Below are 23,668 nucleotides of genomic sequence, written 5' to 3' on the forward strand. Positions count from 1 at the left end.
GCCTGTCTAATCTAGGGAACTGCAGTCACTTTACCCATGCCATCTCACCTAAAGAGAGAACAAACACTGAGAAATGTTTGTGAAGCTCACAGCGAGTGACAGGCTCACAGGGAGTCCGAGACCTCGGCATGGGGATGGCTCCTCTCCCCTCTCTCTCCTCTCACCACCACATCACTACAGGCCTCTAGGCGTTCATGAATCTTTTTCTGCCCTCTATATCATGCCAAATGAGTAAGGAAAAGTCACAAGTACATCAAAAAGGAAAAGAAAAATCCAACCTCCCAAACATTAACAGCCCCCCAAATGTGAACAGACTAGAGCAAGAATAAGAACCATACCTGGCGGGGACATTACTGTGTGTAAGAACAGAAAACCAGGATAAACAGAGGTGGACATTTTCAGAAGCCAAAAAAAAAAAAATACCAATGACACAAAACCCTCATAAGAATAATGAGGAGGGCCCTGAATAAGTACAGTGTATAGGGTACTTGCCTTGCACAAGGCCAACCTGGGGTGGACCCCCAGCACATCGTAAGTTCCCAGAGCCTGCCCAGGGGCACAGAGCTAGGAGCCCGCCTAGGGCAGAGAGCTAGGGCACAGAGCTAGGAGCCTACCAGAGGACCACAGGGTGTGACTCCCCCAAACTAACAAACAACTAAAAGAGGAACTAGGAATGCCATTAACAAGGTTACTAGGAGATCATATAAGGCTGAGGGGAAAATATATGACTAGAGAGCAGAATCCTTAATACACTACTCAGAACTAAGAAAGAAAGATAACAAAGACTAAGAGGAGAAAATTAGAAATGAGAGTGAGAAGCAGGACAGGAAGTTCCGGGTGCCTGAGGCCTCCTGAAGAACTTGGAACTGTTCGGATACTGCAGAGCTATCTGGGTTGCCGACCTATCAGTGAACAGATAGACCCTTTGATAGCCCCTAGGTACAGTGGAATCAGTAGTAAGTTCGATGTCAACGACAGGACATCCCAAGTTCTCAGTTTCCAACTAACTGAGAGGAAGTGTGGGCAGCAAGTACTGAAAAAAGGCTCTTGAGAACCAGGACATATAAGGAGAAAGGAGCTTCTCTACCCACAATGGTTACACGGAGCCTAGAATCTAGTTCCTGGAACTGTGGGCACTACTTTGACCTTCCCACTTTCCATAAAGGTCAGTGTGTCACAGAGATGAGTGCAGTAGCTCACACAACAAAAAGGCAGGGAATTTTTTTCTTCTTTTCCTTTGTTCTGCATTCTGGCTTATCAGGGAAGAGACAGTGTGGGTAGGCTATTTCTGCAGCCAGTCATCATACAGAAAGATTCCTAAAAAGCTGGCTGAGCAGCCTTGGAAGAGAAGAGGTAGGAAAGAGAATCCTGGATTTGTGCAGCTAATCATGAGTCAGGAGCGATAGCACAGCGGGTAGGGTGTTCGCCTTACAAGCGGCCAACATGGCCGACCCGAGTTCGATTCCTCTGCCCCTCTCGGAGAGCCCGGCAAGCTACCGAGAGTATTCGATATGCCAGACACAGTAACAACAAAGTCTCCAATGGAGACGTTACTGGGCCCGCTCGAGCAAATCGACGATCAACGGGAGGGCCTTTACCTTTACCTTTATCATGAGTCAGGAGAAGAACGCTGGTTTGTTTTCAATAGGCTAATGTTGTTCAAGGCTTAAGCATAACTAAATTTGCATGTTCAATAGCCTCAGAAGAGATGTCTGCTAGGAATGATCCAGCGATAGGACGCAAATCCTCACACTGTGGCGATGCACCATGAGGATCTCTGGTGCCAGGGACTCCATGCCAGGCTGTTTTTTTTTAAAAAATTTATTTATTTATTGAATCACTGTGGGAAAAGTTACAAAGCTTTCAGGTTTAGGTCTCGGTCATGCAAATATCAAACACATTTCCCTTTACCAATACTTATTTTTCACCACAAAGAACCCCAATAAACCCCCACCCCCGACCCCTCCCAATGCCTGTGAGGCAGATGAATTCTAGTTAACACTCTATCTACTTTGACTAGATTCATTGTTTCGATGATAAAAGATGCATCATTATTATTTAGAGTTTACACTCTGAAATCAGACATGCTGAAAAAGCATTGTGAAATGATTTGCTTTCTACAGCTGGGTTCAAGAATTAAATGATGTCGGTTTTGGATTTCTGCTATTTTACTTATTAACCCTAGAAGTATTTATACTGAGAGTCAGATAATTAAGAGATTAGTTTTTGTGCTCTGGAGCCATGGCCGTGCCGGAGAGCTGCTCGTGGGGGGCAACTGGTGATCTTGGTAGGGAGTGAAGGACGAGCTGGGAACGACCCCCTTCCCATGAGGTTTTAGTCGCCCCATCACCACCGGCTCATACCTGGCTTTCCACAAGGCTCCCAAGCGACTGCCATCTTTCTTTCCAGAGGGAAGAAGGCAGAAGGGACCAACACCCTTTCCCCTCCGGGCAGACATGGTGGCGTGGATTAACGCATAGTCCGTTCACTTTTCATGCCAGGCTGTTTTATCTCGGGATGCCCCAGAGTGGGGAGAGCGGGAGCCCTCCCTGCCCCAAGGGACCCAGCCCCAAGAACCGACTTCCACGACCTAACCACTGCCATGCTCCAAGCCACTTTCCGGACGCTCGGGCTGAGCCTCATGCAGGAGTGAAGTCCCACGGAACCCACGTAATGCGGAACTTTGTGACCTTGGACTCTGGACTCAACAGACCCAGGAGCAGAGATCCTCTGCCTGCTTCCCTCAGTCTGGGGACCCAGGGGTCACACCCATAAGCCACACCCTGCCAGCACCAGATAATCTCCTCAACCACCACGCTACAGAACTCACGGCTGCTCCTTCCATACGGGAGTATAAAATGAGGCCCCCATAACCATACCACCAGAGTCTGTGACAGGCTGTTTTCACTCAGGGTGCCCCAGAGGGGGGCAGGCAAGAGCCTTCCCCGCCCCAAGGGTCCCAGCTCTGGCAGCTGACCTTCACTACCCAACCTCTGCCATGCTCCTGGATGCTTTCCGGACCACACGGACACATCATAAGATACTTCCTACCCATTTTCCATAATTACCACCACACCATGCTTTATGGAGTTCAGACAGTAGGCAACAAATTGTGTGTGTGTATATATATATATTTCTCTACAATTACATATATATGTATATATATATATATATATATATATATATATATGCATATATGCCTCTTGGAGAGCCCTGCAAGCTACTGAGAGTAGCCCGGCAAGGGCAGAGCCTGGCAAGCTCCCCGTGGCATATTTGATATGCCAAAACCAGTAACTATAACAGGTCTCGTTCTCCTGACCCTGAAAGAGCCTCCAATCATTGGGAAAAACGAGTAAGGAGAGGCTGCTAAAATCTCAGGGCTGGGATGAATAGAGACGTTACAGGCACCCGGTTGAGTAAATTGACGAACAATGGGATGACAGTGATACAGTGACAGTGATCCAGAGTATAGTGAGAAGGGCAGAGAAGGAAAGAAAGCAAGACGGGGAAGAAGAGAGAGATGGAAAGCAACAGGGGCCAGGGGAACTCCAACAGCTATATGGAGTAAAGGAGTGGAACCATCCAAATATCCAAACCACAGAGTCGACAACACTGAAAACAAGAGCTCCAAACAGCAAAAACCAAAATTTAAAATGTACCTATCAAAGTGGCAGGCAGGGGACTTGTGGGGCTGGGTGGGAGGAAACCTGGGGACCCTGGTGAAGGGAAGAAGACACTGGTGTTGGGATTGGTACTGAAACACAGTATGCCAAAAACTTAAAAATGAGTGACTTTGTAAATCATGGTGCCTTCATACAATTTTTCTTTTAAAAAATGAACTCATTTACCCTGACAGATGCCCAAATAGTTAAAGATACTAGTCTGAAGCAAAAATAAGTTCATAGCAGCAATAATCACAGTAACACTAACAATGATGTAGCTTATTTATATTAAGTTCTTACTGTGCACCGGGCATTATGCTAAGTATTTCATATTCATTATTTCAACTGAGCGTCATTGTTACCCCTATTTTGCAATAAAGAAGTAGAAATCAGAGAGAGTAACTTACTTAAGGTACACAGCTAATAAGACACATTACCTCTTGCCTTCTGGTTCCAGTTAAATATTTTTGCCATGTTATGAGGCCATTGTTCACGTTTATATCCAATCCCTCCTACAATGGAGGAGGAATCTTTAACTTAAAAACGTTAATTCCCTATAGCTTCCTACTTTAGATAAGTGAGTGAATCTGTTGCTGTTATTTTTAATTATCTGTTTAATTGTAAATTCACATGATAAAAGCTAGAGTTCATTTTAGTAAATGATTATCCACTAGAATTTTCTAAGTGGAATGGAATGTCTGCTTCCCTCTTTATTGGAAGAACTATGAGTAAAGATCAAAATCTGTGTTCAGAAGTGATTTGGTTATTATAAAACTAAACTTCTTAGTGACTATTACAGATAAAACTTAGAGTAGGTTAAAATAATCAGAGGTGTCATAGAAGAGCACAAATCACCAGGGAAACAATAAAAAAAAATCTGGCATATGAGAAGGTAGACTGTATTTACCAAAAGAAATAGAGTAGGCTGATCTGGGGATTGGGGTGGGGGAGCCCTTGAAGACCACTCTCACAGAACAAAGTCAAATGAAACAAAATCAAATGAAGATCACAGAGAATGGTATAATGTGTGTGTGTGTGTGTGTGTGAGAGAGAGAGAGAGAGATAGAGAGAGAGAGAAAGAGAGAGAGAGAGAAACAAAAAATGCTGAACTCATCTGCTTTTTCAATTATGAACAGGAAACATAAAACTATAGTCAATAAATACACCAAAATTGTAATAAAAACTACTCTAGGTCCTTGCCATAGCCAATGAAAGAGGAAAAGGAGAAGCAGAGAAGGGAGGGAGTGGAAGAGAGAACAATGAGGATGCTCTGCGGGGTCCCAGGGACTTCTGCATCTGTCACTGTCAGACCCCCTGGCAGTGTTTGCCCTCCTCTGGACTATTCCATTTCTGCTTCCTTGCTGCCTAAAACTTTCCCAGCACTTCCTTGGCTGCCTTTTGGCCCCCTCCCCACACTGTTGCTAACCTCCTCTCCTCTTGAGAAAACTGGGAGGTTAGCAATGGTCCCTTTCATCATAATACATCATATTCCCCATGCTTTTGGTCATTAAGTGATCACATTCCTACTTACATGAGCTAATGAAATACCTATCAAGAATTGTGGATTTTTCCCAAATCAATCTATGCCCGTTGGTGCTAATCTTCACATACATGTAATTTATTATGAAATAATAAATAAAATTACATAAAAGGAAGTTGTTATTTCTCTAAAAATTTGAATATTTAAAAAGGCTCACTGCAGAAAAAATAATTTTTTTTCAGTTTTCTTCAAAAAGAAAATTGCTGCTGATCTAGATGTGGACAAAAGACTGGGGACAAATGACATTGTAACCATGAAACCATATAAGAATTCTGGTCTTCGATTATTCTCAAGAATGTTTAATATCTGTAAGGCAATGAAAAGTATTCAATAAAAACAAATTCTTGGGTTATGACAACAGATCTGAGGTTACAAAGCAGGAAGGGGAGGTGGGAAAGGATGGGATGGAGTAGATCTGACATAGGACAATTGAGGAAGGCTTTCGAGTCATTGGTGGCTGTATAGTAACTTTGCACATTAGAAGCATAAACATTGACACTGTTGTAAATGATGGTAAGAACTCAATGATATAAAATTTAACTTTAAAAAGAAAAATAAAGAATTAAAAGGAAAAAATTAATAATTTGGCTTTACCTTAGTGAATGTAAAACTGGAAAATGCCAAAAGGAATTATATACGTTTTAGGTTGGCAATTTTTGTATTTTCTCGGTTGTATAAATGCTGAGACTACAAAATTAGAGGCAAACATATGTCGACCTGTCATTTTGCTGAAGGAAATTCCAAAATATTTTGAGACTTCAAATATTTGAAACCCCAGAGCTCCAAATACATTTGCTATATAGATTTTAAGAAGATTCTGAGATCAACCTTAGTATGTAAATGAATACTTCATGTTATTTTGGTTCTGCACAATTCAACTCATATAAATAAGGAATTCATTTTTGGAGAGCTGAAAATGTTACTCCATGAAATAATATAGTCTCTTAAATGCAGATGGTTAAAAATTAATTGAATAAAAGACGTGAAACCAACCTAATGAAGCATTCGACCAATTAGAAAACTAAAGTTTCTGATCATTAAAACTAAGCTGCTTTCACTAACATTTGAATGGAAGAGCTCCGAAAATGGAATCAGTACTAAAACCGAATTTTTTTTTAGTCATGTGGCTTATTCCAAGTCAAAATATTTGATACTCAAGTTGCTTCGTTTATAACATTGGGATAAGTAACACATGAATGCTTGTATGTCTGAAAGAATTAAGAACATTATAATATCTCATTACAACTTTTCTGCGGGAAGGCAATATCAAGTGCTCAGGGCTTACTCCTGGCACCATGGTCAGAGGTCAATTGTGGCAGTGTTTGAGTGCTGGGGATCAACCCCCAATCAACAGTGTATAAGGCAGGCACTTCACCTCCTATACTATGTCTCTATCCTTTGAATACATTTAAATTCGGAAAATATTAGAGATTCTTAGAAAGCTGCAAAAAATAGTACACAGAGACCATCTGCTCCCTTCCCTTCATTTCCCTGAATGGTTATACCTTAATGTAAACGTCATTATACTGAATTTCAAACCAGGAATTTGGAACAGGTCTGCTAATGTATAGCTCTCTGTCATCTTAGTTCATATGTACATTTATATAGCCTTATAATCAAGACAGGGAATGGTTTCACCAGAGAAATCCCTCATACTGTCTCTTCTCTTTATAGTCACACCTACTACAATCCTCTACCATCTCTAATTCCTGGCAACCACGATGTTCTCTACCTTTGTAATTTATAACTTCAAGTGGAATGTTTTATTAATAAAATCATACATGATTTGACCTTTTATATTGGATTTTGTCCCTCGGTATACTGCCCTTGAAATCTATCTAAGCTGTTATGCATCAATGGTTCATTTCTTTATATTTCTGAGTAGTATGCATGTCCCACCTATTGGGAGATGTTTGGTTGTTAGCAGGTTGGCTATCACTAGTAAAACTTTTGTGAACAATAGCGTATATACTTTTATGTGCTCCTAACTTTTAACTTCTTGGAACAAATGCCTAGAAGTATGGTTATGAAGTTGTATGGTATGATTTGACTTAAATTTAATTCTTTTAAAATTTCCAAACTACGTCTTTAGATCAGTTTTCTTATTCTACAGTAAATGTATGAGACATCTAGTTTTTCTGCAGTGCAAAGCATAGAAAACTGTAAAAATGTAGACAAATATGAGGTGACCTGTGATTATTACCAGTATTGTAGAAATGTCAATTTCTCTCTCATCTAAGGAAGAGAAACTTCATTTACTGCGCCACTTTTCTTAGTATGACAATAGGAAAATCAAATAACAAGGCTCTCTGTGTTAATGTTGAAACCAGGTGGATAACAGGATGACATGTCCTGCTGAGTAGACTCAGGGAGTGGGAGGCAGAGAAATGTGTCCAGTTCAAATCTTAAGTTCATAGTGTGACAAGCCGGTTACCTTAAATCATTCACATCAGATTCCACTTGCAGATCTCAGACACCCAGCCATGATGAAAGCATTATAATCTCAGGAGGGGGCCAAAGAAGCTAGGGTAGTTTTCCTTTCTTCCCATGTCCTCAGATATGGACAGGGAAGGCACAGGGAAAATAATTTAGGTGACATTTTCTATTGTTTCAACTTTAATGAACCCAACCATTAGAAGCCTAATATTTATCATGGTTGATAAATATGCTAGACTACCTTAACATACTAGGGTACATGGATCTATAGATTAATAAGGTCAGGTTAATTTAGTAAACTGTTAATAAATCAGTTACAGAAATCCAAAGGCTGGGAATTAGAATAATCTAGATGAATTTTCACTCATGTATTTGGAGGTTGATGTTACCCATAAGTGAGGTCCTTCGATGAGCTATTGGTCATCTGTCCTCCCCTTGTTTTCTCAGTGGGGGTCAATCTAGGCTTCTTCACTGTATGGAGGCAAGGATGTGAGAATAAATGAGCCGAGAAAAGCAAGTAGAGTGACCACTGTAATCACCTACTCTCAGAAGTCAACTTGTGAATGTTCCATGGCATTCTGTTGGTGGAGGAAGCAGTGTCTTGCTCGGAACACAGAGTCCTCCTACATTCTATGTGAAGTATCAAGGTCAGAGGGACAGAAGTGCAGGTGGGATGGAAGACATTATTGTTATGGTCAGGAAAAAAATTAAGGTGTAGGCAAACTTTTGGACTTTTGCTGAGTGAGTTTCAGTTCTTCTAGGTTCACACTAGAGCAGTTCTTTCTGAAAAGCTCTCCTCTTCTCAGTCTTTTCTATGGCCAGGAACTTTAGGAGGAGAGAAAGTATAGGCTTCGTGGCATTTCTTCTGAAGAGACTGAGCAGGTGACTCTCTCTGAAAGTGTTTGGCAAGAAAAGGGGTGCCAGGGAGGTTCCTGACTTCCCCTGTCCCTTTCTCATAGAAATCAATCAGGGTAAGCAGATTTGGTCACCAACTTATGGAATATTCAAATGAACAGTACATCTTTAACCTAAAAAATGGAGAGCATGAGCTTCACACAGTAACACCTGTCTCACATACCCTTGCATATAAAGCAGAGAGAAAAGGACATATTGGGGTCAACATATATTCAAATTTGCAAAGATTCTACTGAAGTGAACTTGGAAACCTAGTCTTCAGAATCAACTCGTAGTATCACCTGTCAGAACTCCTAGAATTTCTCATCAATTGACATATAAGATACACAATGAGGCACTGAGAATGAGTGGTTTCTTAAATTATTTCCACTTAACGTGGAGGTACAAGAGAAATGTAAACCACGATTTGAGCATTGGCTGTAGCATTTCTTCCCTCTGCTCTACCACCGCCTTCCAGGTTGCATCACTAGAGAATTCTTTCTCAGTCTTTACAATTTAGTTAAATATCCCCTCTTTGTGGAGAAAGCTAACATTTTCTTCTTGGTAAACCTGCAACTGTCTAACTTTTTATATTACAGCACTAGCCACACTAAATTAGTTCTTTAAGTGTCTAAAATTTATCACAAGACTATAGAGATTTTTGAGGGAAAAATGATAACTTGCATTTTTGTAATCCAACACTTTGTACAGTGCTGGGACAGAAGAGAAATTGAATAAAGAATAAAACTTGGGAAGCAGAGTGGGCAGGAAGACAGGCTAGCAGGCAGGAAGGATAAACTGATGGGTATTTTAGATTAAAATAAAAAAAAAACCTTTATAGATTTCTAAAATGTTAAGTTAATTATATGAGAAATTTCTATAATTCTTAGTTATGCAGGTTATATACTGGCCTTATTTTCTTTCTATATATTTCTTTTATTTCTTTTATTTTTATATTTCATACAATCTTTCTATTAAACAACAGGTAAATTCATATGCTTGCCATAACAGGTTGTAGTTTCAGATGGTTTTATCTTGCTTTATTATAATCATTTAGTGACTATTATAACTCTTCATATCCTTCTTTTTTTGTATGAAAAGATTTTCAGCATTTAAAAAAACCTGTTGGCTACCCCCAAGAGTTCAACATCTGGTATTGGTAAAATTCAGTCTATTCTTTCTAACGAATTAAACTAATCTCTACCTTGAAAATCCATTTTATCTTACTATAATTTAGTGTGGGCTTTAGAACCTTTCTGAGCTCAGAGATCTGATATTAATTAACCTTGTAATTCCTGTGCAAGGATCAAGTAGCAAACTCACAGAACATTTAGCTTAATTTACTATTAGGTTAACATATTGTAATCCCAATAACTAAAGTTGTTAGACATCTTCCAAGGCTTCAGTTACATCTAAACAGAGTTATATAATCTAATACCACTGGTACCTGGCCTCTAAGATGCTGTGGTATGGGAGTGCTGAATCAGAGATTTACAAAACATTTACAAATAATATGTCTACTAAAATTTTCTCTGCTCTTTATTGTCACCCATAAAATACTGTCATTTTTTATGCATTTTGCTACTTCTCTTTGTTATGTCACTTGCTATACGTATCCTTACCCCACCATGGCGCTTTGATTAATGAGAAAGAGACAACCTCAACTCCCTTTTTACCTTTCCTGTCTCAAAGACCCACATTTTCCGTGCATATCACAGATGAGAGAAAGTAGAAGAAAGCAGTTTGCTCCTGAGTCATAATGTTCTCTCAGGCTTTGCTTTTTTATAAATGAAGGATTAGCTTTCACTAAATTTCTTTCTTCCTCCTCTGACATTAAAGTATTTAGTCAGAAATTGGTATAATAGTTAATTTAGTCATAAATAAGTCTAATTTTCTTTTCATATAAGTTCCCACATACTTCTCTATAATAGTACTTGAAATAAGTAGATATGAAAGACAGGGAAAAAGTCAGAATTTTAAGTAGATGGGCATTCCTCACCTGGGACACATTTTTCAAACTTAAAACAGTCATTCTTCCTTCACGTTCCGTTCCTTTCTGATAAATGTATGATGGGATTTATTTGCTTAAAAGGTCTTTGTAGAGGAGGATATTATTTCCCTCTACTCTTGTATATGTGGAGACTGTGAATTAGACTGACAAGCGAAAGACAAATTTATGGGAGAAAGACACAGAAAATTTATTTGTTATCACTTGAATTTTTACTTACATTGCGGTCTTCAAAGAAAAGAAATAAAGAGTGAAAGATGTCATTAGACTTGGAAATTAAACTACAGACTATATCCACAGAGGATCACAGACTTGAGGAAAGTGAGAAGACTAAAGAAGAGGATATTGAATTTCTAGTAGTGGCACATGGCACATATGAGGTCACTAGCATACTGATAGGAGATAAGTGTTATTTTTATTAGGGCTGTTTGTACAGATCTATCTTGGTGTTGACTTTTTGTCTCTAGTGACAATGTTTTTTCTTGGTGTGAGAAAGGGGAGAAGGAAGACCTTCACCAAAGAAGATTTATGTGCCACTTTTAAGTCAATAGAGGAAAGCAAATAGTTATTTCTGCATTTCCTGATTTTTAATTCCTTTAGCCCCAATCAAACCTTATGCCAAACTGAAATATTTTGAGGTGGCATATTCTGATTCCCTTCATCTCTTCAAATTCATCAATTTTTTTTGTCAATTTAGGTCAGCAAAAATTTCCTCATTTTTTTTTCTTTTTGGGTCACACCTGGTGATGCTCAGGGTTTACTCCTGGCTTTTCACTCAGGAATTACCCCTGGCGGTGCTCAGGGGACCATATGGGATGCTGGGAATTGAACCCAGGTCGGCCGCATGCAAGGCAAATGCCCTACCCGCTGTGCTATCACTCCAGACCCCAAATTCCTCATTTTTAAGCAAAATAACGGCTTAATTTTTTTCAACTTTTAAATAACAGAGCTTTTATTTTAAAAGTTTAATACTTAAAATTTTGTAAATAGTGGAAAGAAGGTTCACAGTGGATGAAAAATAAAATAATGCTCTTCAATCAGTTGTCTCTGTTATGAAATTGTATGAAAAAGATTCATGTGTAACAATAACATTGCTTTCATGTTTCAATATTCACCAGTTCTATTCTAACTCCCAAAATTGTTCACCACTTTTAAATGCATCATCTTTTGATACTTATTATTTTATGAGTCATTTTCTCTTCTTAAAGTGATCTTTTTGAGGGTGGAGCAAATGTTCTTTATTCCTTTCAACAGTAGGAGCTACTTCTCACCATCACTGTTCATCCAGTGATTATTCAGTAAGGTAGAGCACCTTCATGTCCCAAATGCCACTTAGTGTCCCAAATGTCCACATAAGCATCAGGCATCTCCATTAGTATTTCCCAATAATTAAAAAAATACTATTTTTTAAAGACTTAAGTATATAAACTGGAAGTGTAATATTGAGTTACATAATTTTTAAGAGTATAATTTTTTATAGCTAGAAAGTAACCATAAAATAAGTACTATGAAAAAAATGCATCACGAAATTTCTAGTTAGAAAGCTACCAAATGTTCTGAGCCTGAGGCTCTTTGTAAAATGGGAGAGTGGCGAGATTGAAAAGGTGTAAAGTTATAATCCATCAAACTGAAAATTGCTTTTAGACTTTAACAGACAGTCACACGGGAATAATTATCCCATTGTGGATTCAATATTATGAATTTTGTTTTGTTTTTTTGTTGCCACACAAGGTGATGCACAGGGGTTATTCTTGACTCGGCATTCATGAATAATGAATGGTGGTCAGGGGACCATAAGGAATGCCGGGAATTGAACTGGAGTCGGCCACATGCAAGGCAAATGCCCTGCCAGCTATACTATCTCTCTTGCCCCAATATGTCATTAATGCTATACCATGTTTCTCCTGTCTCATTTGCAGTACCCCTAGGTTCTTTTCTTCACAGGGAGTGGTGTGTCTACACTTGGGAACCACTGCTGTAAGAGAACACGGGTAGCCTTTGGAGGCAATGCTGGGCTCAGATCTGAGCAATACCGTTTCTAACTGTAACTATGTCTCTTAACCTCTGCATACTTATCTCTTAAATTTTGTGAGCATCACTTTTTACTTCTGAGTAAATCACATCTGTCAGAGTGAGTGATACAGATGATATAGTGATATAGAATCATATGTGGAAATCTTAACCCCCAGTGTAATGGTATTTGGAAGCAGGGCCATTTGGGATGTGGTTCAGTTATGAGGGTGGGTGAATGAATGGGTTGTGTACCCTTATAAAAGAGACTTCTTATAAAAGAGCTCCTCATACATCCTTCTATATGAGGATAGAGAGAAAAAAAAATCCAGCTATGAATCAAGAGGCAGATTTTACAAGGTACCAGACACTGTACCTGATGGTTTTTGTTGTTGTTGTTGCTTTGCTTTTGAGCCACACCCAATGGTACTCAAGGTAGACTCCTTGCTCTGTGCTCAGAGATCACTCTGGTTCTGCACTCAGGGAATCACTACGGGGAGGGATTGACAGACCTTATGAGGAACTGGTTGGCGTGTGCAAGGACAGGTGTCCTACTCACTACAATATCTCTCTGGCCCATACATCATATCTCATGGTGCCACTCTCTTGAATTTTTCAGTCTCCTGAATGGGGAGGAATTAATTTCTGCTATTTGTCAGTGTGCCAGTCTATGGTATGTTTGGCATAACAGCCCTCATGGACTAAGACAGTGGGATACTTCGAGGACTATAGATAATGTGCATATACAGAGGTAACTTCTCTATCATTACCATTCTTCAAGGTCAGAATCATTCTTCAAAAATGCCACTTGTGCTCTTAAAATTTCACAGCACTCTGAGTATAATTTCATGGCAACTGAATCACTTATGTATCTCTCATTTGCTTGGTGAGTTCTTCAGGGAAGGGTCTCCTCTCAGTAGACATAGATTGAAAGCCTATTATGTTCAAAGTTTTTTTAAACATATAACTGGGAGGAAAATATGAATTTAATAACCAAGGTACAGAGTAGTTAAAATGGCATATGACTACATCATTAGGACAGTTGCTCAGGAAACAACTTTATAGTTGCTTTTCAGAGCAAGTGATATATTTTTCCACTTTGCAAATTAAGAGATATTTAAGGCCAGAGAATTCTCCACTATGGACCTAGTAGGTACTTGTTTCCCATCCCAAGCTGTTCCTCTCTGTTCCTCTTAATAAATTCAACTGTACAAAAAAGGGCAGCTAATACACAAGTACAATACCTCTCCTTTCTGACAACTGTCTTGATTCAACTATTCCCCCAGCCAGCTGAACTTCGGGTAACCCCTCTGTTAAAGCCCGATGAAAAACTTCTGCCTTCCTTCCCCAAATCAGAATGCTCCTTTGGAACCTTCTCTTGCCTGGCACTTTGAATAAAGGCTTATGCTAGAATGCTCTGTTTCTTTACTACAAAGGCAGTAAAGCATAATGAGAATGGCATTTTGAGATCTCAACCTAACATATTTAAATTTTTATTATGACATATTTCATGAAACAAAAGAATATATAAAATAACCAATTTCATTTTATTCTCTGTAACCAATTTTAGCTTTCATTCTCTGTAAATCTTGTTGCCCTTCACCTCTTTATATTTAGACATCAGGACATTAGAGCTTCTTGAGAAGATCAAATGTACTTAGAATAGAAAGATCCATGCTCAGACTTGAGCTCTGAATTAGCCTTAACAAAACACAGGGAGGAAATGTCATGGAAAGTATATTTTCAGTACCCTCTTAGCTTTTTTTTCAGTACACTTTAAAGCTTTTCTCAGTACAACAAAACTTAAAGATCTGAACATAAAATTTCACTGTAGAGAGGACTGAAGAGATGACATCAGGAAGGCTGATAAAATTATTGGATGAAATCAGGGTTAGAAAGTGGGTTGGATCAGAGGGAAAAAATATCCAGTGTTCATTCACCCAAATCTCAGGCCAAAAAGAAGAAACCCAAAGAAGTGTGTTAAGTGTCTCTGTTTCTCATACGAAACTCGAGGCGGGGACTATGTAAGACTTAGGGCAGCTACAGTGACACGGAAATATGACTTGGTGTGATCTGCACTAGGAGGGCATGACTCAATGCTTTTGGTTCTGTCACAGTCTGCTTGATTGCAGGAATTCCTCAAGTTCCTATGCATTCTGTGAGACTATAGAAAACTGCTGAAGAAACTAGTGTTCTAGAAGAATTTTGTGATAATACAAGAATTTTGTGATAATACAGGGTACTGGAAAGGTAATAAGGAACTATGGTAAAGTTCAATCTCAATAATAGATGAGAACATGAACTAACACCCATGCCTTCCACCCACCCAAAAAATATCAGGTTGTGTGCTAAAGAATCAGGGAAGATGACAATGAAGGCAAGTCAGTGAGTAATCAGATATCAACAAATGAACCCTCCCCATTATCAGCACATAACATCAGCATCTCTTTTGTACCCTGATGACCTCTACAGGGAAGACCAGAAGGAGAAAGATTAAAAAAACCTGTGAGATTATCATGAAATAAAGACTAGGCAACTTTTAGCTGGCAAGTTGATGGTGGTTGTGACTGTATTTTGTTACTCCCAAGCAGATTTAGGAGGATCCCATAGATGATTAGTTACTGTGCTCGAGCGGGCCCAGTAACGTCTCCATTGGAGACTTTGTTGTTACTGTGTTTGGCATATCGAATATGTCACGGGGAGCTTGCCAGGCTCTGCCGTGTGGGCGAGATACTCTCGGTAGCTTGCCGGGCTCTCCGAGAGGGGTGGAGGAATCGAACTCGGGTCGGCCATGTTGGCTGCGTGCAAGGCAAACGCCCTACCGCTGTGCTATCTTAGTGAGATAAATTTAGTTTTTAAAAAATACCTTTGAGAGGTAGAGTATAAATTCAAGCCCTCCTGTTAAAATAACATAGTTGTTAAAATGAAGTACTCTGGGGTCAGATTTGGGCTGCAAATTCTGGCTCATCCCTTTCAGCAGGAGTAAAGATGCTTATTTTAGTTTCCCTTGGGGCTATAGTTCTGCACCTTACAAGAAATCTATGTTCTACAGAAGCGATATAAACTCTCATATGTGAGACAGTGTTTCTGACGCTGGACAAAAACATTTATATTACTTTGACTTTGCTGTTCTTTAGCTTACCTTCCATTACACTGCCATCCCATACTCCTAAATACCATTTACATTCCTAACCATTCAGGCTGCTCTCCCTTAGAAGTATGCACCAGTTGTGTATACTTCCTTCACTTCTATTCCATAATGGTGCATAGCACAGCTTGATAAAGCTTCACTTTTATCCTCAGCCTTGATTGAAATGGTTCTTTTTATTTCCCTTGAATCCTCATTCTTTGATTCACACGTCTCATGGAATTAGTGCAGAATTTAGCCTGCCAGGAAGAGGTCTCCTGTTACTCCTGTTACAATTTTCCCTGGCTGGTGGTCTCCAATTAGTTGGTAGATTTATACAAGGAGATAAAATTAATTAGAAGGTCAGTATTGAGTCCAACTGCCCTTGGTCACTACTCTATGGAAGTGGAGGAGAAAAATGTGGTAGAAATTTTCAGTGATAACTAAGTACTAGAAATGCATAATAAGATGACTCTAACACTGCTATATGGTATAGATGAATGTTGACAAGTAAACCCTAAATGTTATACTTCTAAGAAAAGAAAGAATATTTGTTTTTTGTGTGTATGAGATGACAGATGTTACCTAAATTTTTAGTAGCAGTCACAACATAGGTTAATCAGCCCATCATGCTGTGTGACTTATACTTACTTACTTTTTTATACTTACTTACTTTTACAAAAAAAATTACATAATAATAAAATAAAAAGGGAAATTAGAGAGCAAGATAGGGTTATCAGTGTCTTCCAACACCAATACTCAACATCTTTTCCTTTCTCCTAATCAATGAAGGTAACTTTCCATTCTCTCCATTCCCAAGAAAGAAGGAAGAAGTCATTCTGTCAATAGGACTCTATGGGAACACTTCACCCCTTCTTTCACTTTGGAATTTTTCTCTCAGTTCAGGATTCTATAGTAATAACTGTAATAGAGAGAAGAGTCTGAGTTGGAGTCTCAATATGCTATCTGCCCACAGGCATTTCAGTTTAGCTTTTCTCTCCAGTCCAGAACAATGCAGTTAACTTAAATAAATAATCAAGATATAGATAAAACTTAGGATTAGATGCTAACTTCATTCTGATATAGCTTTTCTCTCACTGAGAACCAAGATACATATATACATATACTACATATGTATATATATACATATATATACATATATATGTAGTATATATACATACATATGTATGAAGGCTATATATATATATGCCTTTAAATACAATAAAGTGGTTAAAGAATAGTTCCTGGAAGCAGACTGAAGATTGGATTTGAATTTTAGCTTCTTCACTTATCTAGTGGGCAAATAATTTAATACCTCCATATTGGTTTCAAAAACTTTCATATGAAGTCTATATTCTATGACTTTAATAATAAGGTCTCCTAGTGTTGTTGTGGCATTAAAAGAGTTAATACAGTAAAATTCTAAGACCATCCAATCAATCAAATCAAGAAGGGGTTTAAATTATGGAAAGAAAATTCTAAAATTTTTGCATTTTCATCATTCTTCAATTTCTTTTGCATCTGGCAGAATAAGAATAGCTGCCTGCTATCATATAAGCCATGCCAATGAGAAATTACTCTGAATGCCTTGCAGTTTCCATGACTTTATTGGGTTCTTCCTCAAACAAAATTTCTCTGTTTCTAATTATTTTGCCCCAGATGTACCTAGGGCATACTTTCAAGCTGAATCTCATTTCCCTATTTCCTGTCTATATTTCTACCTTCTCCAGACCTCCTGAATAATTTATCGATTGCACTAATATTTGTACTTAAATAAGTATAGACCTGCTCCTTCTTAGTCTTTGGACTTGGAAAATATTTCCAATCATTTTTCAATTTTTTGTGGTTCTGAGAGAGCCAAACATGCTTTTTATGGGAAAATTTAACCCACATGTTTATGATTAATTTATATGTAATTGGTGTCTTTAAGGCATTTCATTTGGTAAGCTACTTCTCTCTCTCACCTTTCAAATTCTCACATGTCCTACTTAAGTTTGTATGGAATTATTGCACCCAGAGATTTCAAAACTGGCAAGATACTTTGAAAAAAGGAGTCTGAATACATCTGAGTGCTATTCTGTTTACAACATAGTAGAGACATATCGTTTGAATGGTGGGAGTCTTACAGCATAAGGAGTGATTAAGAATTTGTAATCAGGACCCTATTCGATAGCATCTATAATTGTTCCTTGGGTTAGGGAAGGCTTATTCAGTCACACAAAATTTGAGCTAATTTCATCTTAATCCCAATTTAATAATCTTTCCTTATGCACCCATCATGTTCTAATAATTATAAATTATACTACACTCTGACTTCAACTTGATTAGAATATAAAAGGAGAGCTAGATCTGTGTCTTTATAAATATTATATGAGAACCAAGTATAACACAAAGTGATAACAGAGAACCAAACGGAAAAATTCCTAATGGAAACACTGGAAAAGGTGGCATTGGAGGTGGTATTTCAATGAAGTACTGAGTATAGGAAGGTAATAATGAGTAGATGCTTTTAAATGGAATAACCTTCTAATTAATACTTACTGCCATTAGAAGCACTTAGTCACTATTACTCATTATTACCTACAGGAGTATCTGATTATAAATAATCCTCAAAAGGTAGAGTTAGAAAGTCCAGGCTTTGGGAAGCTTTGAATGGCATGTTTAGGAGTTGAGGGAACTGTGTACACAATAGGGGACAAGCAAAGGTTTATGGAGAAGGGAATAATATGACCATGTGTCTGGAGGATTCTAAAGAACATCAATTGCAAAGGGAAGGAGTTACATGCAGTGGAACCATTACGAGTTCACAGTGACCATCCAAACAAGGGCTACAGAGGATCCGGTTGGTTACAGAGCCTTGAGTAAGTACAGAGACAGTTTAGCTTGGAGATACTCTGTGGAAACTGAGATGAGCAAGATACAAAGATCATATACGTATTGAGTGACCTCTATATTAAATATTTTAACTCTCCTGGGCCTCCATTTCCAGTTGTTCTAAGGATCAACAAGCCTGCTATGAAATAACCTACTTTCTGGCAGAGAGCTCTCATTTCATGGTAGCTAAGAAGATGAACATGATAATGAGATAAATGAAGAAGTTTTAGGACAATTTAACATCCACACTACTGGATCTCTAAGTCATTTGCATATTACAGCCACAGATAATTCACATGTATGCTTTCTATAAATATTGTTATTACTTGATTCTAAAGGCTGTTACAGAGATATGTATTCTAAAGAAAAAGGCCTGGTTTCATACAGGGACTCTGAACTGCTACCATTCATAAGCTTACCCCTAAGACCTAATGTGGGTAATCAGCACATCTGAACCAGCATTTTCCTACATTGGTCTGAGACAACTGAATTAAGCAATCTCTGAGTGTCTCTTAGGTAACAACTGTGTTGTAGGTACTAGAAGAGACATTAAGAAACTATAAGCAGAATACCCACCTTATACATGCAAGGAAATTATATCTAAAAAGGGAAACAGAAAAAAATCTCATAAGACCAAAATATTTATAGATAACAGTATGTCTGCCCGGCTGAGCCGGGTTCGACTTCTCTCCCCCTCTTGGAGGGCCCGGCAAGCTACCGAGAGTATCTCACACACATGGCAAAGCCTGGCAAGCTACCCGTGATGTATTTAATATGCCAAACACAGTAACAAGTCTCATGATGGAGACATTACTGGGCCCACTCGAGCAAAATGATGAACAACATGAGGACAGTGCTATCTGACACTGCAGTGCTATGTCTGCTAAATACATATATCACTTAATCCCCATTATTCATTGATTTACTCGAGCGGGTGCCAGTAATGTCTCCATTCATCCCGGTTGCGTGCTAGTGTAGTCCAATGGTATCTGTTCGTTCTAGGAACATGCAGAGCCTCAAACCAATCATTCAGGTTCTTGACGAAGAAGTCTGACCATCTTGTAGGTGGGCGTCCATGTGATCTTTTGATGTTCCGTGGAATCCAATCAGTAATGGCTCTAGTCCAGCGGTTGTCTGTAAACCTCATTACGTGTCCAGCCCATCTGATTTTTGATGTCTTGGCAAATGAGATAGCGTCCCTGATTCTTGAGCGTTGACGAAGATCAGAACTCCAGATTCTATCTCTCATTTGAGTGAATCGTGATATTCCAAGCATAGCTCTTTGGATTCCTCTTTGAGAGACCCGAATAGCGTTCTCATCCTGTTTTCGTAGGGTCCAGGTCTCTGAGGCATATGTTAATGGAGGAAGAACAGTGGAATCAAAGAGATGTGCTCGTAGCTGGAGGTTCTTTGTCCTTTTAGTTATTTCTTCAACGTTCTTGAAGGCATTCCAAGCCGCTCTCTTCCTCCTGAGCAACTCAGGTGCCAGGTCATTTATCATGTTGATTTCTCGACCTAGGTATATATAACTGTTGCATTCGGAGATGGTGGTTCCAGTGAGAGCGAATGGAGCGTCAGGAACAAGGCTGTTTCTCATAAACATTGTCTTCATAAGATTCAGCTGTAGTCCAACCTTTCCACATTCACGGTCAAAGTCGTTCAGCATTTGTGCTGCTTGGCTGATGTTTGGTGTTATGAAAACAATGTCATCAGCACAGCGGAGGTGGTGTAGTTGCCGACCATCTATCTTCACTCCCATGCTTTCCCATTCCAGTCATCGCATGATGTTCTCGAGGGTGGCACTGAAGAGTTTTGGTGAAATGGTATCACCCTGCCGAACCCCTCTCTTGATATGGATGATTACTTCTTTGTAGAATGGTGAGATCTTGGTAGTGAATCCGCAATAGAGCTCACGAAGGATCCTGATGTATTGAGTTTGTACGCCCTGATTGGCTAGGGCTTCCATGACTGCTTCCGTCTCAACAGAATCAAAGGCCTTCTTTAAATCAATGAATGTTAGACAGGTATCTTGAACTCTCGAGAAACCTCAATAAGTTTAGTAATCGTGTGGATATGGTCGATGGTACTGAATCCTTTTCGGAATCCGGCTTGTTCACATGGTTGTCCTTCATCTAGTGTTTTGCTAATCCTATTCAGGATGACTCGAATGAATACATATATGGATATGAATAAAATATTAATGATGTTTAAGAGAAGGAGAAATAAAACTTTCACTTAGGATAATTCAAGAATAGTTCCAAGAAAGTTGATCTGTGAGAAGGAGCTTCAGTTACTGGGGTTGGGGGTGGGGAGCCAACGACAGGAATTGAAGAAATCCAATTATGTACTCACACGGATCCTCTCTCATTCAACATGTCCAAGTGCCTTCTAAGTGTAAGTGTAAGAAAGACAAACATTTAAATAAATAAATAAATAAAAATAAAGTATCTGAATCTAAGGTTTCATAGTCACTTTCAATTTATTTTTATTGTTTTTTTATTTTTTGCTTTTTGGGCCACATCCAGCAATGCACAGGGGTTATTCCTGGCTCTGCACTCAGGAATTACTCCTGGAGGTGTTCAGAGGACCATATGGGATGCTGGGAATCGAACCCGGGTCCACCCCATGCAAGGTAAACGCCCTACCCGCTGTGCTATCACTCCACCCCCAAATGCGGAAGCTTTCAAGTTCAAAGTCTATTAAATAAGTCAGGCTAGCAGGCTAAAGAGCTATGTTGCACTCATCCTTCACGCCCTACCAAGGTCACGAGTTGCCCCCCGAGTGGCTCTCTGGCACGGCATGGTCATGGCTCCAAAAGCACAAGGACTTAATGCAGAGCCTGGCAGCTTGCGGCAGAAAAGTAAATGGACTACGCGTTAATCCACACCACCATACCTGCCCAGAGGGGAAAGGGTGTTGCTCCCTTCTGCCTTTTTCCCTCTAGAAAGCAAGATGGTGGCCGCCTGAGAGTTTTTTGGAAAGCCAGGTATGAGCCGGTGGTGACGGGGTGACTGAAACCTCATGGGAAGGGGGCACATTCCTGGCTCATCCTTCACGTCCTACCACGGTCACGAGTTGCCCCCCATGAGCAGCTCTCCAGCATGGTAATGGCTCCAGAGCCACAGAAACCATTCTCATAATTATCTGACTCTCAGCAGATATTCTTCCAGGCTTAATAAGTAAAATACCAGAAATCCAAAATCGCATGGCTGCTCTTGTGGCCATGTGACATCATTTGGTTCTTGTAACCAGCTGTAGAAAACAAATTATTTCACAATGCCTTTTCAGAAGGTTTGATTTTGGGATGTAAATTCTAAATGATAATGGTGCATCTTTTGTTGAAACAATGAATCTAATCAAAGTAGATAGAGCGTTAACTAGAACTCATCTGCCTCACAGGCATTGGGAGGGTTGGGAGGGGGGTATATTGGGGTTCTTGGTGGTGAAAAATAAGTACTGGTGAAGGAAATGTATTTGATGATTGCTTGACTGAGGCTTAAACCTGAAAGCTTTGTAACCTTTCCCACAGTGATTCAATAAATAAAAATAAAAAATAAATAAATAAATAGTTATGTTGCAGTTAGATTCCAAAGGTAGATTGCCTTCCAATTTGTTTCTATTAAAGCTTTCAATTGGTTGACTAAGACCCACCCACATTATGGAGGCTAATCTGTTTTACTGGAAGTTTATCTACTACAATCTTAATCTTGGGGCTAGAGATGTAGGACTAAGGTGTATGTCTTACATGTGATCATTCACAGTTTAATCCTTGCACCAGATGGTCCCCTGAGCATCTCATTACCTGGTATAGCCCTAAAGGCCCTGGAGCATTGCCATGGTAATCTTCATAGCACCATGTCCACAAGCCCCCACATTGAACCACAGGCCATGTTGGGAAATAAAGGCAATTAATAGGACTATAGTAGAAAGACATTGGTACTTTGCTTATGAGTGTATTATGGTATCATAAAAGAGAGGTGAAATTTTACCCCTAAGAGATAAACAGTTCTATAAGTCAATATTACCTCAAAAAAGTACCATTATCTAGAATCATGTTTGACTAAATATTTGGGTTCTTAGATATTTGTCTTGGATTAGTCAAGATGACACATAGCACTAACCATTTATTGTATGAACAAATGGAACATATTTAGTTTCAGTCCATTTCAGTCATGTTAGTGAGTGGCACACACAAGTATAAATCCAAGTTCAAGCAAGAGTGCAATGGAGTATGTTATTACAACATGCAGTTACCATATGCCCTAATTGTTCTTGGTGAGTATGCTAGACTATGGACAGAGCTGTCCTCTGATAAAGAGAAGTTTACGCAGTACTTACATAACATGGTGAATTTCTGTAGTAGGCAGCTGAGGGGTCAAAGTCACCACGTGTTGATTACCAGGGAACTGCTCCCTCCAATGGAGAGGACAATGGGTTGGTTGCTTGCCTCAGTGCCTGGGCTTATTTATTTTTTTTAAAGTGCTGGCCCTCTGACCCTGAATTCATTTCTAAGTTTCAAACACAAGGACTTGGGGTTACTCCTGGCAGGACTTAAGGGATCATCAGTGGCACCAGTGATCGAATCCTGGTCACCACACGCAAGATCAGCACCTTATCTTCTATTCTGTTTCTTGTGATGTTATGATATCCCATCCCACAGCAACTAAAACTGCTTTGTCTAATGTACACCACAACGCCCTATCATGAAGATGCTAAAAACAAAAACAAACCCAACACAAAATATCCAAAACTGTACCATTGAACACTGAATATTTAAAAAACAAAACAAAAACAAAACAATGTCACTGAAGATAAAAATAATAGGACTAAGTCAGAACTGTTCACTCAAATTCCCACAAATCCCATTACCCTGCCATTCTCTTCTCACACCTGCTGAGAAGTGACAGAGGGAGTACACATGGAGATGGCCTGGCCAGTGTTGTGGAGACTGACTCAGGAGGCTTTAGGCGCAGGGGGGCGGGGTCCTAGACACAGATACAGGCAGTGGGATCCATCACCATCACTAGTCACACAGTGAGATGAACTGCATCTAGGTGCGTGCAGGCTGCCTCTGTGCCTGGCTGTGGAGGACCAGGCTTGGTGGCAGACAGAAGTGG

General features: G+C 39.4%; 1 protein-coding gene across 2 annotated transcripts in view; it reads right to left on the bottom strand.

Annotated features, from left to right (window-relative positions):
* HPSE2 (heparanase 2 (inactive)) overlaps positions 1 to 23,668 on the bottom strand; it is a 652,320-nt gene that overhangs the window by 97,172 nt on the left and 531,480 nt on the right. The gene's annotated exons all lie outside the window — the stretch shown is intronic.

The sequence above is a fragment of the Sorex fumeus genome, unplaced genomic scaffold, assembly GCF_029834395.1.
Source record: "Sorex fumeus unplaced genomic scaffold, SorFum_2.1 ptg000043l, whole genome shotgun sequence".
Lineage (NCBI taxonomy): Eukaryota > Metazoa > Chordata > Mammalia > Eulipotyphla > Soricidae > Sorex > Sorex fumeus.